We start from the raw sequence: 18,518 nt of genomic DNA, 5'->3' as shown, positions 1-18,518 counted from the left end.
ACTTCTCATTCAGGAGGCTTGGCAGTATTCCAGTTGGAACTGTGTCATTTACAAACAAGCATCTGGAGCACTTCACCATCCATAGGGAATCCCTCTCTGACATGGACCTCCTTTTTAGACAGTACAGTGGCACTTTTGATGTTGCACTTGATATCTTATAAAGTTGTCTCTGTTTTATGTCATTTAAGGAATCCTGACATAGTATAATTTTGATATATGCATGGGAGATGCAGGGAAGCCTTAAAGGAAACAGTTCATTCTGTTGAATCAGATGTTTTTGATAGTCAACATACAATAAACACAGTGGGATCTTGTGTTATTTGTATCTTTAAGTCATTAGTGTAATGGAAAAGATGTGGTCTGCTGTGGAGTATTACTTTCAAAATCCTGCTTATTCCCTTCTAATACTATCATCAATTATGTTTTTCTTATGCATCCAGCTAATTCATATAAAACTCTTACATATGGTATTAAGAAAGAAGGTTTATGGGTTGATAATGCTTTCTTGGTCACCATTCTTAGGTACTAATGAAGTTGTATGTTATGTAAGATGTATAATAATCAAGCAAACATTTATTAAGTTCTTCTGTGAGCCAGACATTGGGCTAAGCCTAGAGGAGATATGATGCTTGTTGAAGTTGGTTCCATTGTCATAGAGAGTATCCAGTATAGGTTCCAAATAGAAGATGAGGCAAATTTTGAAGACTCAAATGCTCCTATTTGTGAATGAATGACTAATTGCATCAAGCCCTGGAAATAACTTGATTGTAAAAGCATTGAATAACCTACTTAGGGGGATCCATGATTACTCAAAAGAATATGCTCTAACTAGCCAGACACGTTATACCAAATGGATGAAAAATGCTTCTTGTTCAGATTGTGAATGGACTTGAATGGGCAGAGCATAAATCTGGTGCATAAGTATGCATTTATACAACAGGCTCTGTGATTGAGCAATAAATAGGACCCAGATTTAAACAGAAGGAAAAATGAATTCTTTGGGGAAATTGTCCAGAGTTTTTAATGATCCCAAATTTCTTTTATGAATATAATTTTAAAAATATTTTTAAATAAATTTTTTTGGACATCTTTGGCTTTTATATTTTATATTATACCTAAATTCACCAATATAACTTTGTTTTCTTCCCTCACGGAGAGCCATTCCTTACAACTGAGGTAGTCAAACTATGGCCTCAAAGACCACATTCAGCAGGTAAAAGTTTGTCCTTACTTCATAACAAAGAATTAAAAAAGAAAAAACATGAAAAGCTTAGGAAAATTAACCAGCACAACAAAAAAATCAGACATGATATACAGTATTCCATACTCTTAGTCACCTACTTCTGAAAGGAGAAAGGTGAAAGGAACATCTTTTTAACATCTTTGTTCTTCCAGTGATATTGCAAGGCTTCAAGCCATGGGATACCCAAACCTTTGAAGAAGTTGTGACTCACTGAGAAGGTGACAAAGAGATTCATGATAAATAAGAATTTTATTTGATTCCAGAAGGCAGAACCATGAGACATGGATGGGAGTTACAAAGAGGGAAATTTAGACTTCGTGTCAGGAAACATTTACTAATAATCATAGTTGTCCAAAAGTAGAATACAGGATAGGGTGACTAGGTGACATAGTGGATGTAGTGCTAAGAGTGAAGTCAGGAAAATCTGAGTTTAAATCTGGCCTAGCTGTAATACCCTGGGTGAGTCACTTAATTCTGCTTGCCTCAGTTTCCTCATCTGTAAAATGTACTGGAGAAGAAAATGGCAAACTATTCCACTATCTCTTATAACCAAATGGGGTTATAAAGGGACAGGTACAATAGCAACAAAAGTGAATAGACTACTGGTAGAAGTGATATGTTCTTTCTCTTTGGAGGACCTAACACAAAGAGCAGATGACCATTTGTTGACCATAGAGTCAGGGTCTGCTTTTTGTCTTTCTTTGTTTCTCCAGCACTTACAGCAGATGTAGAATAAATGCCTATTAACCAACTGACTAAATGACCACTGAAATACTTCTACCTCTCACGTTATGAATTGGCTACAACATACCACAAATAACTCATTTTGCTGGAGAAGTACAGTAAAGGATGTCGTTAGAGAATTTTAACCAGAAAATGAAGTAAACCAGTCACCAAGTAAGATGATCTTATGGCAGTACAATGGATAGAGCCTAACTTTGTAGTCAGGAACACCTGACTCACATGCTGATTAGCTCTGTAAACCTGGGCAAGTCATATAACCTCTCTATACCTCAAATTTGCTCATCCGTAAAATAGGGATATTAATGTTGTTTGTCTGAAGAGGACCAATGACATCGCAGATAATGTCTTGACTTATGTGTGAATTGGATTTAAAAGAGATAAGAGTTGCACAAAGTCATCAGCCTGACTCTCTTCCAGTGACAGGATGAAAGTCAAGGTGACCGATAATGTCCCAGGATGCAGTGGGTGACCTTGACAGCTTTAATGTCTGACTCAGATCTCAGTGCCCCCTTCATGAGCAATGAAACAAATGGTTCTCATCCATGCCTTCCACCAGAGAAAGTCTTCATGTGCTTGGGATAGACATCTCTAACTCATGAGAGTTTTGAGGCTTGTCAGGTGTCCTCAACCTGGTTTAGTCCATCTGCTGAGATGGCTGCTGCACAGGCTACAGTGAGGATAATAATAGCACCTACTTCCTAGAGTTGTAAGAATCAATTGAGTTAACATATGTAAAGTGCATTGCAAATTTTAGAGCTCTATATAAATCCTAGCTTTTTAAAAAAAGGAAAAAACCTGATAAGATGAGCTAGCTTACCCCTTTGAGATCCACAGTATGTAAAAAAGGTAACAGGAATCACTCAACAAGTATTTATTAAATCTCTACTATTTGTCAAGCACTGTGTGCCTTTGAGCATCTAAAGACAGAAAAGGGAAATAATCTCTGCTTTTCATTGGATCCTTAGCGGAAGATATATGGGAGAACATAGGCAAGAGTCACCCAGTATGAAAAGATGGTTCATGATCTGCACTCTCCATATTAATGAGACCACAGAGCCATTAAAATATACAGTTAACTGAAGCTATTATTTTCTGTCTTTGTAGCAGCCTGCTGAATCTTCTCGGCTCTTGTCAAGCAACGGGAATGGTGTTTTTCATGTTGAAATATGTTCAGAGAAAAAAGCCCTAATCATTACCAAATACATTATCTCTTAAATTTAATCTCCAGCAAGGTAAGCTCTCAAAACTTTTTGTTGTCTGTTTGTGCACTAGTCAGCTTGAAATGTTAAGGGTCTAATTCACTGTGGGTGACGTGGATAGTGTTTTGCAAGCCTCAGAAAATGGGCTTCACATGGAACAGTTTAGTGATAGAGCGTTTTAGCAGTATGACTGGGGCCCTAGGAAACATTGAGTTAGGCACACTGGCAATTTGCCAGTTATGCTTAACATTTTTTTTTCTTAGGCCTGGGGTTGAGGGTAGGAATATAAATGAGGTCTGAGAAAAGACTAGTCTATCAGCCTAAATTCATCCCATTTTACCATTCCCTAAAGACCTTCAACTTTCTCTTATCACATTTTCTTCTTTTTCCTTTTATCCTGACATTTCAGGCCCTCTATAATCTCATTCTATCCTATCTATTCCACTCCTGTCAAAGTCTGTCTTCTTGGTGTTCCACATATGCTTTAATCAAATCTCCATGTATTTTCTCATACCATCTCAACACCTGGGAACCACTTATCCATCCTTTCCATTTAGTCACATTCTTATCCTAGTTTAAAGCCCTCCCTTTTCTGACGGCTGTAGCTGAGAGTATAGAAACCAGAGATTGGGAGGCAAGCATTCTACTCTCAGCTCTCCTTTTAACTATGTATATGGCATGGGACAGGGTGCTTCGCCTGCTCTGCCTCAGTTTCCCTATCAAGTTCTCTCTAAGCAACCACTTCCAAATCCTACGATTCCTTGATAGCACAAAATAAGCTTTCTTTCTCCTATTTACAACTCTATGTCATTTGATTATATGTGCTTGTTTCCCCTCTCTCTTTGACCATCCATTTTTTCCATATATTAAAAATAATCACCAAGTCCATTTACATGATACTTTGTAGTGTGACTTTGCAATTTGAAGCACTCTCTAGACCAAGTCAGTAAACTATCTTCATGATTTGCCAGGGACTTCCCCATACTTTGGTTGTTGTTCTGACTCTTAGCCATCCCATTTGGGGTTTTCTTGGCACAAGTATTGGAGTAATTTGCAATTTCCTTGTCTGGTTCATTTTGCAGATGAGGAAACTGAGGCAAACTGGGTTGAGTGATTTGCCCAGTGTCTGAGACTAGAGATTTGGACTCGGGAAGATGAGTCTTCCTGATTTCAAGCCCAGTGTCCTATCTATTGCAGCATCTAGTTGTCTTTCCATACTTAGCAACTTTTTGTTTTTTGGTTGCCCAGATGCCCTGCTCTTGCCAATCAGAGAGTCGATGGGTTGAGGAGCAACTCAAAGAGTTTCTAGTGACTGGGATTTGAAGAAGGGGTGGGAATGGGGACAGGTAGCACAATTCCTAGCTTCCTTAAAAGCACAGTTCAGGGGCACGTCTTGTATAAGGCCTTTCCTGAAGTTTCCTTTTTGAAATAATTTTGTATTATATAAATATTGGTATTGAAGAAGACCCCAGAAGCTCCTTATATGGTAGGGAACAGTTTCATCAGTTGTTTGGATACACAGTTTCTAGTTGTGATATTCCTTCTTTTGCAGAAATGGGTTGAGCCTGGGATAGAAACAGATTGAGAAGGGGTCTTCAAAGGAAGGTGACAATGTTTCTTACTCTAGAGACAGGGACTGGCCCATGTTATCTGATATCATTCAAATCAGTCTAAGCTAGTTCTGATATTGATCATTCATTATTGATTGAATGAAGTTAAATGAGTCTGAGTCTGATATTAAGACACTGCTTGCTTCCTGCAGTATTATATAGCTGAATATACCAGGTTCCCTTGGAAAGAGACTGTGACTCAGACTGATGGCAACTCTGTGACTCCATATAAACTATCTAAATCCAGTAATCCAGAAGGTGAAGTGGACTAAGATTTCTCCCACTAAGGCTTCTCCCCAACCTCTCTCCATTAAATACTCCCTTCCATTGTTGTACAAATATCTCAAAAGCAACAAAAAATAAACAAAACTATGATGGTAGTCTGGATCTTAGAAAATCAGGGGGGGGAGAATTTGTTCTTTCCCCAACCCTAAGTGATTTTATCATAAGATGCAAATATAGATGATAATCTGTTAACACACAAGGTATTACACCAAGAAATCCTTTACTAAATATGAATAGCTCTCTCTGAAATTTGGAACTATTCCCAGAGTATTATAAAATTGTGCATACCCTTTGACCCAGCAATACTACTTCTAGGCCTTCATCCAAAGTGATTTTTTAAAAAGAGGCAAAAGGACCTATATGTACAAAAATATTTATAGCACCTTTTTTTGTGGTGGCAAAGGATTAGAAGTTGAGGGGATCATCAATTAGGGAATAACAAGATGTGTTATATCATTTTGCTGGAATGCTATTGTGCTCCAAGAAATGCCAAGCAAGATGCTTTGAGAAAAACTGGAGAGACTTAGATGAATTAAAGCAAAATGATGTGAGCAGAAGCAGAAAAAAAGCATATACAATAATAACATTATTATATGATGACCAACTGTGAATTGATTGGCTAATTTCAGCAATTCAGTGATCTAAGATAGTTCCAAAGGATTCATGATGAAAAATACTATCCACCTCTAGAATGAGAAATGATGGAATAAGTCTGACTGTAGAATGAAGCATACTTAGTTTTATTTCCTTTTTATTGTTATTGGTTTTTTTTAGTCTATGTTTTCTTTTACAACATAACTAATATAAAATAAGGTTTGCATAACTACACATGGATAACCTGTATCAAATTGCTTTCCTTCTCTAGGAAGGACGGAGGGAGAGAATTCGGAACTCAAATAAAAAAACTCTAATCTTAAACATTTTTATATGTAATTAAAAACAGTAAATGTAAAACAATTAAAAAAATGTCTTAGAATTGGTCAGGCTCTTAAAGGGCCTTAGGTAATTAAGCCTCGGACAGTGGAGAAGTATTCAAATTTAGTAAAAACATTACTTTAACATTAACATATTGGTAATGCATTGACAGTTTATCTATAGTTGCATCCTATGACTACATCAGTTGAGCTGGAGGAGTTGGGGGAAACAAATTTCTCTTCCCTTACAATATATTTAGATTCCCATTTCCAGCTACATTTAGTAGTGAGAATTGTGGAAGAAGGTGTGGAAGCCCACAGCCCTTCCTTTTCAGCCCCTTGACTTCTTAGTCTCCTGAAATCTAGATATAGAAATTGCCTCCCTCTGTAGCACCTCTCAGAGAGATAAGTTAAGTATCTTCTTACTTTACTGACCTACCTTGGTGTGAAAAGCAGCAAACAAGTAGAGCATCTTAATGACGGGCTGTTGTGAAATGAATTCTAGCAGTAAGAACTGGAAATTTTGCCCCTCTGCTCAGAAAGGATCACTTTAACACTCTCTTTTGCAACACTAGAGGCTTGAGGTTCCTCTGCCCCCAGGAGAAGCAGCAGAACAGGATGATACAAGAACAAGAGTACTGATGCACAATGACATTTTTTCCACTCCAGCTCGCCATCACTAACAAGTGGTACTCTTGAAGGACTTTTCCCCGTCACTTGGAATGGGGTCAGACAATGTGATCACCTATTTAACTATCAAGCCTCGCCTCCCCTTCTTCATCGCCTGTTGCTGTTATAAAATGTAGCTCAGGAAGCAGGTCAAAGATTTTAGACCATTTCTGTTCTTTCCTTTGGGTCTGTGAGTGAAGTGCTGGAATGGACTTATAACTTCTCTCAATAAATGCACTGCAGGAAATGAGGAGGAAGAATGGATAAGGAAGGGTCAGTGGAACAAGCTTATTTCCTAAGTAATAATAGTGGATATATATGCATACACACATATGCACTGCACATGTGGACATGGATATGTATATATATATATAAATATGTTTGTTGTTCAGTCCTGTCTGACTCTTTATCACTCCATTTGGAGTTTTCTTGGCAAAGATACTAGAGTGGTTTGCCATTTCCTTCTCCAGTTAGTTTTACAGGTGAGGCAATTGAGATAAATGGACTTAAGTGACTTGCTCATAAGTAGTAAAGGTTTGAGCTTGGGTTTGAATTCAAGTGTTCCTGACTCAAGGCTTTACTATAGTGAGCCATCTAGTTGCCTCTAACACACACACACACACACACACACACACACACACACACATATGGGTATATGTATTATTGTATGCATTATATATGGGGTATATATATGTAGAAAACATATACATATTTATATATCAACACATATGTACATATAAACATATAAACATGTATATATAATACATGTTAATATATTATGGTACCTAGTAAATATATAAATACATATATGTTTTGCATGTATATGTATATATATTTCATATTTTAGTTCTTTCCTATTATCCTATTAATAGTTTGTTTTGAATATATTTGTTTGCACATTCAGTTGGAAACTCCTTGAGGTTAGGGGACTGTCTTTTGCTTCTTTTTGTATCCTTAATGCTTAGCACATGCATATATTCATACATACATATATTTGTACTATATACACATGTGTAAATATATATATTTAAAGTTTATAATGAACATTTCATTCAAAAAAAATCTTGGATTCCATGATGATAACACAATAACTAATTGCCAATTAGTGGAGAACTTTTGTGCAAATAATATTTTTTCTTCATGCAACACTATGAAGGATGTCTTAGGTATTATAATTCACATTTTACAGATGAGGAAGGTGAGGTACCAAGAGCTTAAGTGATTTGCTTATGATTATATAAAGAGCTTCAGAGATGGCATTTGAATCCAGATCTTACTGAGTGCAAATATTGTGTCCCCGGTCTATGCTGTGCTGGTCCCAGAGATCTCTGAGTGAAACCAGCCTCTTCATCCTTATTCTCTCAGTTCCAGTTGATACTGCTACATTCCTTCCCCGATCACATGCTTGCCCCTTTTTCTATTCATTGTTCATTGTCTCCACCAAGGTCCCAACCATGCTTCCCCACGGCTCACTGTAGAAGCTAGATGTCGGACCCTTAGTGATAAATCTCAGAGGGGAGAGAGAGGCCAACAGACAGCCTCAGATCTTAGACCAGATATTATGTGCCCCCTTCTGCAGCATGAAAATTGCAGGGCCAAGGAAGATTTAAGGCAGCCTGGGGGAAAGTCTTGGATTTATGCATGGCCTGGTTTGGTTGACTGGGGCCAGCCCTTATCCCTGGGAGCGATGACCCTGCTTTTCTCTTTACCCCTTATATTTTATCTCTGTTCATACCATAGCTACTCTATTTCAGGTTCTCATGTTGCAAGGCCTGCTGATTTCATAGATCTCTCCAACACACTTCTTCTTTCCTCTAAAACTGACATCACTCTGGTATAGGCCGTTATCATCTCACACCTGGACTACTGCCACAATCTAGTGATAGATCTGTGCCTTGAAGCTCTCCCCACTCCAATCCATGCTCCTTTTACCCAGTAAAGTGATTTTCCTAAAGTGGTAGCTCACAAACTTTTGTTCTTAGTATCTTTATACTATTAAAAATTATTGTGGATCTGTCCAAAGTTTTTGTTTATGTGGGTTATATTTATAGATATTTATTATTAGAAATAAAAACTATTTCTGAAAGGATTTCATAGACTGCCAAGATTGTACTTTGAGAGCCACTGACCTAAAGCACACCTTCCTACTCAATAATTCCTAGTAGCTCTCGATTATCGGATCAAATACCAGATGCTCTGTTTGTCATCAAGGCCCTTCATAACCTAGCCCTTACTATTAGAAAGAAGAAAGTCTTTTTACCCCTTATTCCCCAACATATACTCTTGGATAAAGTGGCACTGGCCTCCTAACTGTTCATACTCCCATTTCTTAGCTCTAGGTAGTCTCTCCCCTATGCTTGGAATATTATTCCTCTGCTCTGACTACTGACCTCCCTGATTTTCTTTAAGTCCTAAGTAAAATCCCACCTTCTCCTAGAAGCCTTCCCTAGCCCCTCTCAATTGCAGTAAGGCTTAATAATTCAAGGCTTACATAAGTCAATTATTTCCTTCTATCCCGCATATAGCTACTTTGTGTATATACTTTTTCATTTTGTCTTCCCCGTTAAATTGTAAATTCCTTGAGGACAGGGACTTTCTTTTGCTTCTTTATCTCCCCAGTGTTTTGCATTTTCCCTGGCACATAGTAGGAATTTAATAATTATTTATCGAATTGAATTGAAATTACCTCTTACCTAGACTATTACAATCGTCTCCTAACTGCATTCCCTGTATGCAGCCTTTCCTTTCTCTGTACACCGGACAACTTGATACTCTTATATCACAGGTCTGTTACTTTCTGCTCAAGAAGCTTCCGTAACTCCTTGTTGTCTCTAGTTTAAAACTATTTTTTTCAACGTTTAAAGCTCTTCACAGGTTAGCTCCAGTAAATCATTCCTGTTTCTTATTATTCTGTCTCATATTTCACTCTATCTCATATTTCACTCTATATTCTGATTAAACTGACCCACTTATAATTCTACACATATAAGTTCATCTTTTGCCTCCCACTTTTCCACAAGTTGTTCCTCATATCTATATTACTTTTTCTCTCCTTATTTCCACCTCCTAATTCCCTGTATTTCTAGCTTTACTAGAGGCCTTTCCTAATTTTCCCAGTTCTTAGTGCCTTATCCTGGGTCTCTGCCCCACAAATGATTTGGGATCAATTTTATATATATATAAGCCATATTTATTTATCTATATCCAGGAAAACATCAGTTCCTTAAAATGGAGGACTTGGGGCAGCTAAGTGGTGCTGTGGATAGAGTACCGGCCTTGAAGTCAGGAGGACCTGAGGGTACTTAACACTTCCTGGCTGTATGACCCTGGCCAAGTCACTTCACCCCAATTGCCTCAGGGGGAAAAAAGTGGAGGACTTGCTCATATTTATCTTTATATATCTGGTGTCAAACAGTGTCTGGCATATGGTAGGTGCTTAATAATTGCTCCTTGTATTTTATTTGCTTAAACAATTCTTTGAAGTCGGCAGTCTTCCTGCTCTTTTATTTTTCATTCCTTAGTAACAGGTGCTCATTGCCCTGATGATTCCACTTCTACTTATTGACCTCATAAAAAACCTGGTCACAGGAAAGAATGCAGAACTCATTTGTTCTAAAGGCTAAATGACTGATAAAAGTTATCTTTTCCTGACCCATGGGGACTGTTTGCACTTAAGCTGGCTTTACACCAAAAGAATGACTCTCTTTGAGGAATTTCAGGCTTTAGGAAGCTCTATTTTCTGTCAGTGGGTCTTTGCAGAAGGCCAGAAATCACAGGTTCTTCGATTTTAAGCTGTCAAATATAGTCTCTTGAGCCAAGCAGTGATTATTTGGTTAAGTAAATGAGAAAAACCCACACTAACTTTGTTCCTTTGTCTGAACTCTCTTACAGCACTTGTAATAGTAATCAGCCTTTATACTTGTAAATGCTTTTAATTTTGTGCATGAAAATCACAGAATCTTAATGAATTACTCAGATGAAGCAAAGCTGGCAGCAAATTAGTTAGCTAATGGGTTGCCATTTTCTTACATAATATTTTAATTCAGTTAAAATGCTTAAATGTTAATGAGGTTAATGGTCAACTTTTGGCACTGGGGTGGAATGATAATTTTGGTCAGCTCAGGCCCTTCGGATCACAATTTATAACCTGCTCTTATTAAAGTTGGAGTGATGCTGATACAAGTGGTGCTGAAACAGGGGTATATTGGTAAATATTTAACAACTGTCTCTCCAGAGGGGAAGACATACACTCAGGACATTTTTTTGAGTTTAATTTGCATTATTAATGCATTTTTAAGTCTAAAAGGAGGGAGCTAAATGGCACAATGGATAGGGTGGTACAGCCCTGGAGTCAGAAGGACCTGAATTCAAATGTGACCTCAGATACTTACTAGCTGTGTGACTCTGAGCAAGTCACTTAACCCAGTTTGCCTAAGTTTCTCCATCTATAAAATTAGCTGGAGAATAAAATGACAAACCTCTCCAGTATCCTTGCCAAGAAAACCCCAAAATGGGTTCACAGAGTCAGACATGACGGATGAAAAATAGTAACAAAAAGTCTAGACAATCTGAAAAATTGTCAAGCCCTGGTTTGTTACATTTGCTGTTTCCCCTGAATACACTGAAAATTTAACAATAAGCTCTCCAAAGTTCTCTATTTGGAACTTGTTCCAGTACATCCTTGGTTAAAATCATGGATCTAATATCCATCTAGGCTAGTTGGCCGTTTCCTGTTGCATGGATATAAATAACACCCCAACCCCTGCGAGCCTCCTCAAAACAAGCTTTGTTCAAAAGAGGTTTAATGAGAAAATATAGATGATGTAATCAATGAAGATTTCTTGAGCAGGGATCACCTGTCAGACACTACATTAGGTGCTGTGGGGGTTATTGTGGGGGTTCCATCTCTTCCCTCTGTCCTTATTTCTCATCCCTCATACAATCTGACTTTACCCCTACCACTTTCCAAGATCACTAATAACCTAGTAAATGCTGTCTGTTTTTTCCCAAACTTCTTCCTGCTTAAACTCTATATAGAATTTATTATAGGCAGTCAGTCTTTTCTTTAAAATCCTCTTTTAGCTTCCAGAAACGGGGTTTTGGTGATTTAACATTCTCAGCTCTGGATCTTACTGGCTGAAGCTTCCACTATTCTGATTGTTCAATACAGGGGTACAAATTTGCATAACCCATTATATGGAGCTAGCCATCATCTTGTTATCAGTCCTGTCCCCAGATTGCCAGACTTCCAGAGACTATGCTTTGGAGGACTTAACCCACCTGGCTCTGGAATTTCTGCCCTGGTATATTGAGTGTACTGTGTGTGTGAGCACAAACTCACCTGATGCACAATATCCCCAGCCATACCCACATTCTATCCAAGCCATTTTCTTGGCATCTGCCCTTTAATTGCCCCCTTCAGACCTCAAGAGAACATATCCATGCCCTGAAGGACTTCATATTCTACTCTTGCCATGGAATGATTGATCCACTCATTGTCCCTGTGACCCCCTCCCAATGTAAAACACCCCTCCCCTCCACGTCTTCTCTTACATGTGTTATTTCCTCCTAATTAGAAATGTAACCTCTTTCAGGGCAATGATTACTTTTTGTATTTGTACTTCTGGCATTTGGCACATGTAATGAATGCTTTTTTCATTCTCTTATTTAAGTCAGGTAATTCTTTTGTGATCCCATTTGAAGTTTTCTTGGCAAAGACATTGTGCCATTTCCTTCTCTGGCTCATTTTGCAGATGAGGAAACTGAGGCAGACAGGATTATGTGACTTGCCTGGATCACACAGCAAATAGGTGTCTGAGGAAGATGAGTCTTCTTGACTCCAAACCCAGTACTCTGTGCATCATGGTGCCACTTAGCTGCCCCAGTAAATGCTTAGTAAATACTTTTTTATTCACTCACTGCACTATCCTAGTTCTCCTTAGAACTTTCTGACTTCTCCTTTGTAATTGATAAGCTTGTATTTTATTTCTCCTTTATGGTTCTTCTTTCTCCCCCAAGTGTAATTATCCCCCTAAATTCTTTCCTCCGCTCTCCTCTCTCCTTGCTTTACACCATCTCTTCTGGTCCTCTTATTTGAAGGAGGACTTTATAGTCATGGAATCTGAGTTAGCATACTTTCACTTCCACTAACTACATTAATTACTTTGGATAAGTTTTATAATTTCATCTACAAGATGAAGGATTGGAATCAGTCATTCCACAGCCATGTCTATGATTTGATGAGCTTGAATAGTTTCAATATGACTTCTTTACAATCTCCTAGTCCTTATGTCGAGCCCTGACCATTGTCCCAATGGCCAGCCTGCACTCCTCTCTGTCTACTGTTAGAATTCGCTACCCCACTAGCACCTTCAACTCTGTTCTAAGATGAGCTGGTCATTTTCCATCCTTAGCCTGGTCTTCCTAACTTCTATTTCTGTTAATAACATTGAGGTTTAGAGGTTCAAAACCATATTAGTATAATTGATTTCTTATAGCTTACCTTCTCAGTGGGTGGGGAAGGGATTGAAAGGAAAGAGAATTTGAAACTAAAAAATTTTTTAAATTACAGTTATCCTTTCTACATTATGGGATTTAGGGACATAGAACCCCTGAAGGCTGGAAAATCTGCATAGAATTTTGGGCCCTACCTTTGTGATCAGAGAAGTCTGATTTTTTTTTTTTCTTTTTCTTTTATGAGATGTTTGTAGTAGCTTATTGTAAAATTTGGGTTAAATATTTTGCTATGGACTTTGTATCATCTGTGGCTTCCTTAAAACTTCCTCTAAATTCTCATCTTCCTCAAAACTTCCTCCAAATTCTCATTTAATTTTTTTTGATGACCCTTAATACATTGAAACAACAACGGGGAAAGTGGTGATGTGGAAGAAGTAACTATAATCTTAAAAATAAACAAATGGGAAAAATTAGTCTTTGGTATTCCCCTCTCCTTTGTCACCTGTCCCCTAACTAGTCAATTGCTGTTTTCAATAGACTTGACTCCCTTGATATTTCTCTTGATTGCCTCCTCTTCTCTATTCTCACTGTTATTGCCGAACTCATGCCTTCATCAGCTCTTGACTGATGAAATTTTTTAGTCGTTTTTAGCATTCTCCTAATGACTTGCCTCCAATCTCTACCTTTTAACCTATCTTTTATGTTACCTCATTACCAGAGTCCTCTTCTTCTGATCATGTACAAAAGCTAATTATGCATTGAATATTAAGTCCAAGCTCCTTTGCTTGGCCTTTCAGGCTTTCCAAGATCTGACTTTACCCTTCTCTTCTAGTTTTCTTTTATTAGCATGTTATAGGTGGTACAGTAGGTAGAGAACCAGGTCTGGAGTCAGGAAAACTTTAGTTTAAATCTAGCCTCAGACACTTCCTAGGTGTGTCACCTTGGGGTAAATCAGTTAACTCTGCCTCAGTTTCCTCATCAGTCAAATGACCTGGAAAAGGAAATGGAAAACCACTCTACTAACTTTGCTAAAATCCCAAATGAGGTCACAAGGAATCTAAAACTACTGAACAACATGCTTCAACCCAAAGGGCCAATCCCTATATATGCCAGGACCATGGACTTCATCCTATTGGCAATGGGAAACCATCAAAAATTGTTGAGGAAGAATATAGCTTAACAGCTCTAAAAGTGTGGGGAGATGAGCTTAGTCAAGTCCCACTCCCTTTCCAAGGTCACGCAATCTTGATCAGCGGTGTCCTTTTTGGATACAAAATATAAGTAAGTTGGGTCAAGGTGCAATTCCTTTTGAATCTTGGCAGCTTTTACCAGTATTGTGGACTGAGAGTATTGACTTGGTATGGTCCAAAACAGAACCTTCTGCCAGTCTGAGATGAAAAGAATCTCCTCCAGAGATTGTTCATTTGAGCAATGGAGTGGACAGATGGCAACAGCAGGAATAATGGAGTTGTATTGGCAGCCAAACAGGCACAGTGCAAAATGAACAAATTGGCAATTGATGGAACCCTCAGAAATGTTCAGTCACATTCATGACTACTAAGCCCAGGTATCTTTATTCTTGCAGAAGTGTTCTCCTTCTTGTGCCTCTAACATGAAAATATTACATTCTTCAGTTTTGTTGGATGCTCCTTAGCCCAAGAGTGATAGAGCAAAGAGCTCTGGATCTGAAGTAGAACAATCTCGGTGACCTTATATGTTACTTCCTTCTGCAGCCTTATTTTCTTCATTTGTAAAATAAGGGGATTAGATTAAATGATTTCTAAAATCCCTTCTATCTCTAAATCCTATAATCCTAATTAATAAACAAAACCATTTATTTTATTCTGTGACATCTTTTCAAATGTTTCCCAGAAACCAGGTTGCAATAAAGCCAACTCTTTTTCACCAAAGTTCCCTCATAACATCGCTGATATAGGACTTGGGAGAGATCTCAGAGGTTCTCTAATCCAGTGCCTTTATTTTTCAGATGACGAAACTGAACACAGCTAGTGACTGGGCAGACTAAGACTGAGCTCTAAGGAAAGACTCTAAAGCCCTCCTATGTCTCTTCTTTAAAGCTCATCTCTTGTTTTTTATTGTATCTCTCAGTATTGTGAACATTTGTGTTTTGGGGTATTTTGAAAGCACATGTTCACACATACAACCTTTTCCACAGTGGCTGGAGTTTTCAGACCTTGTTCTAATCACTCAAACTTCAGGATAACTGCTAATGGATAGGTAAGATACAGATGTAGTCTGTCAGGGTTATTGTTGTTATTGTTTGTCCTTCATTCCCAAACAGGATCATAACATGAAGGAGGTGAGACATTGTGCTAAGTGGATTTTTTTTAAAACAAATATTGCATTATTTAAATACTAATATATACACACATATGTATACATACATATATATGTATATATATATGTGTGTGTGTGTGTGTGTGTGTGTGTGTGTGTGTGTGTGTGTATGTATTTCCATACAATATAGATCTAGATCTATCTATATGGGGAGGGGAGAGGGAGAAAGAGACAGAAATGCAAGGAGGAAAGACTGACACAGAGACAAAAATAGAGAAAATCAGTGCTTTTAAGAGGACTCCAACCTAGGTTGACCAAACAAAGCAGTGATATTATACAAGAAATATCAAGAATATGCCACGATTTGCTGATGTAGTATGACTATTAGATAGAGATTTGGGAGACCTGGGCCCCCAGGTGGGACCCTGCCACTAACAAGCTCTGTGATCCTAAGCAAGTCGCATTATCTCTCAGAGCTTCTGTTTTTTAATCTATAAAACGAGACCATGGAGTAGCTCAGTGCTAATAGCACTCTTTTGAGCTCTAAAATTTGTGAGCATAGTACACATTATACATAAGTGCTGAGGAATCCAAAACAAGGCAGGAATGAGTATAGGCTGCAGAAGGTAAGGCTCTTAAAAAAAGTACCTGGATGCTGAGCATGGTGATACATACCTATAATCCCTGTTGCTGCTTCTGGGGACACCTATAATCCCTATTGCAGATTCTGGGAAGACTGAGGCTAGTTGATTGTTTGAGCTCAATTCTCTAAGTACCACATTAGGATTAAAGCTGATTGACAAGCGCTGGGAGTAAAAGGTACCAGGATGCCTAAGGAGGTTGGGAAAAAGCCAGCTCAAATAAACAAAATGGAAGAGGTTAGGAATTCTTCACTCAGATCAGTAATGGGAGAGAAGAGGTGGAGGGAAAGGGAGAAAGAAGAGTGGAGGACAGACAAGGACACACTGTTAGGAATGATATTATCCCATTTCCCTTCTCCCCCTAAGTAAAGGCTAGAATCTTATACTAGCTAAAATAGGTAGCTTATCAAGCTCATCTTGACAAATATTTAAAATTGTACTTCTATTGACATAATTTGTTTCCATATTACCTACAGTTTACATTCACAGAAAGCCATCCTTTATAATAATGTTTTTTAAAAAGGAAAAAAAATTATAGCAGAATCAATGAAAAGATCAGTTTTTTTCAATATTCGGCAAAGGAAGAGCAGAACAAGTGTCTTCTCATTTGCACACCTTAAAGTAGCCAATTTATTATTATAAATATAAATACTAGCTATTGTTGTCTTTCTTGTTATACTCTGTAAGAACAAGCTTGAAATGCTATTACTATCTTCATGATTTTTTAACATTCAGTTTTTTGGGGGTAATTCTATTTTCATCAGCAAATATTTAATAGTAATAGCCAACATATAGCATTGTAAGGTTTATAAAGCACTTACTACATATAATCTCATCTATATGTGATCTTCACAGTAGAGCCCTATAAAATAGTTTATTATCATCTCCATTTTAAGATGAGGAAACTGAGCCTAAGAGGTTTAGTGAAAGGTTTAGTAGTCAAACAAGCTACAAGTCCCAGAACTAGTAAATATTTGAAACCAAATTTGAATTCGTTTTCCTGATTACAGATCCAGCACTCTGTCAGCCATGTCTCCAAACTACATGTTTGATTCAAATATTTATTAAACACATGTGGGAAATACAAAAAAAAAAAAGAATATGAATTCATTCCTGATGCATAGGCCCCTAATATCTTGGTGGAAAAACAAGGGTTTCTTATCCAAAAAAAAGACAAGCTCTGCCATGAGTGGGATCAGGTCAGAGTGGGTATTTCAGACTGAGTGCTGAACCAGTTTAGGCAGAGATAGGAGAGATTTCCCTAGGAGGGATAATTCCTCCTCAGGCCCTAATTTTCAGGTTTGGAGAAATTATGACCACAAATGTTCTTTTTTGCTCTGTTGTCTACGGTTGAGTCCAAGCATAGATTTGCTTCCATCTTCCTGCCAGGTCAACCTCCTGTCATTGTTCTCTGGCTCTTAAAAATGTTTCAGTCAGCCAACGACTTTAACAAAGCAATGTTTGGTCTCTGAGGTCTATGGAGAAGGTAATATTGGCCCAGAGGAAATGGCAGTAGGCTCAAGAGACTCGCATCCACGTCACTAAGACCTAAGAACCACCAGATGAAGCAATCCTATGTGCTCTCTTCCTCTGTGACCCTTAATACTTCTATCACTCATGCCTTTGTTCTCACAGTGTGTTCCTTAATTACAGCTTGTTTCTCAGTCTTGTTTTACCAACTTAATTGTAAGTTATTTGGGAGCTGGGCCCATGCCTTCTCTGGTGTCCCTCATGGCACTCGGCACAGTGCTAAATAAGCACATGGTTAGCTGTCAGTAGGTGTTCATTGAATGGATGAATGAGTCATTAGATGAATGAACGATTGAATGAATACTGTTCTCCTTTCTCTCCACTATCTCAAGACATTCAATTTTATGGACTTCAAACTTTACAAACATTTCCCCAAACAGACAGGAAATGATATAAGCCCCTTTAGGAGTTTCTGAATTCAATGAAATCTTTCACTGGAAAATAAACCTGGATGGCGCCTCAATATATTTGGATTCTTTTGAAGTGGTGTAACATGTATAAAGATCTATGATTTTGTTTTTTTCCACGATTTTATTTTTTTAAAAGACTGTCATTGAAAGTCAGTGTTTAGGACTAGAAAGGGCCTTAGCGATCATTTAGTTCACACTCATATTTTATGGATGAGGATGCTGAAGGCCAGAGCAATTAAACAATTAACTGATAGGGTAATAGCTAAGTAGAACCATAGTGCTGGACTTGGAGTCTTCCTGTGTTCAAATCCAGCCTCAGACACTTAGTAGCTTGGTGACACTGGTCATTTCATTTCATTTCATCCTGTCATTTCATCCTGTTTGCCTCAGTTTCCTCATCTGTAAAACGATCTGAAGAAGGAAATGGTAAACCACTCCAGTACCTTTGTCAAGAGAATCCCAAATGGGGATATGAAGAGTTAGACATGGCTATAACAACAATCACCAAGCTCATACGTG

General features: G+C 38.0%; 1 protein-coding gene across 1 annotated transcript in view; it reads left to right on the top strand.

The window, feature by feature from the left end:
• Positions 1–18,518, top strand: part of MAPK4 (mitogen-activated protein kinase 4) — a 209,718-nt gene that overhangs the window by 55,466 nt on the left and 135,734 nt on the right. Inside the window, exon 2 of the mRNA XM_051969620.1 lies at positions 3,092–3,219. The gene's annotated coding sequence lies outside the window, so the exon portion shown is untranslated. The remainder of the gene's footprint in view (positions 1–3,091; positions 3,220–18,518) is intronic.

This window comes from Antechinus flavipes, chromosome 1 (genome assembly GCF_016432865.1).
Source record: "Antechinus flavipes isolate AdamAnt ecotype Samford, QLD, Australia chromosome 1, AdamAnt_v2, whole genome shotgun sequence".
Taxonomy (NCBI): Eukaryota; Metazoa; Chordata; class Mammalia; order Dasyuromorphia; family Dasyuridae; genus Antechinus; species Antechinus flavipes.
Note: the sequence above shows the minus strand (reverse complement) of the source record. Positions and strands in the feature narration are given on the sequence as shown.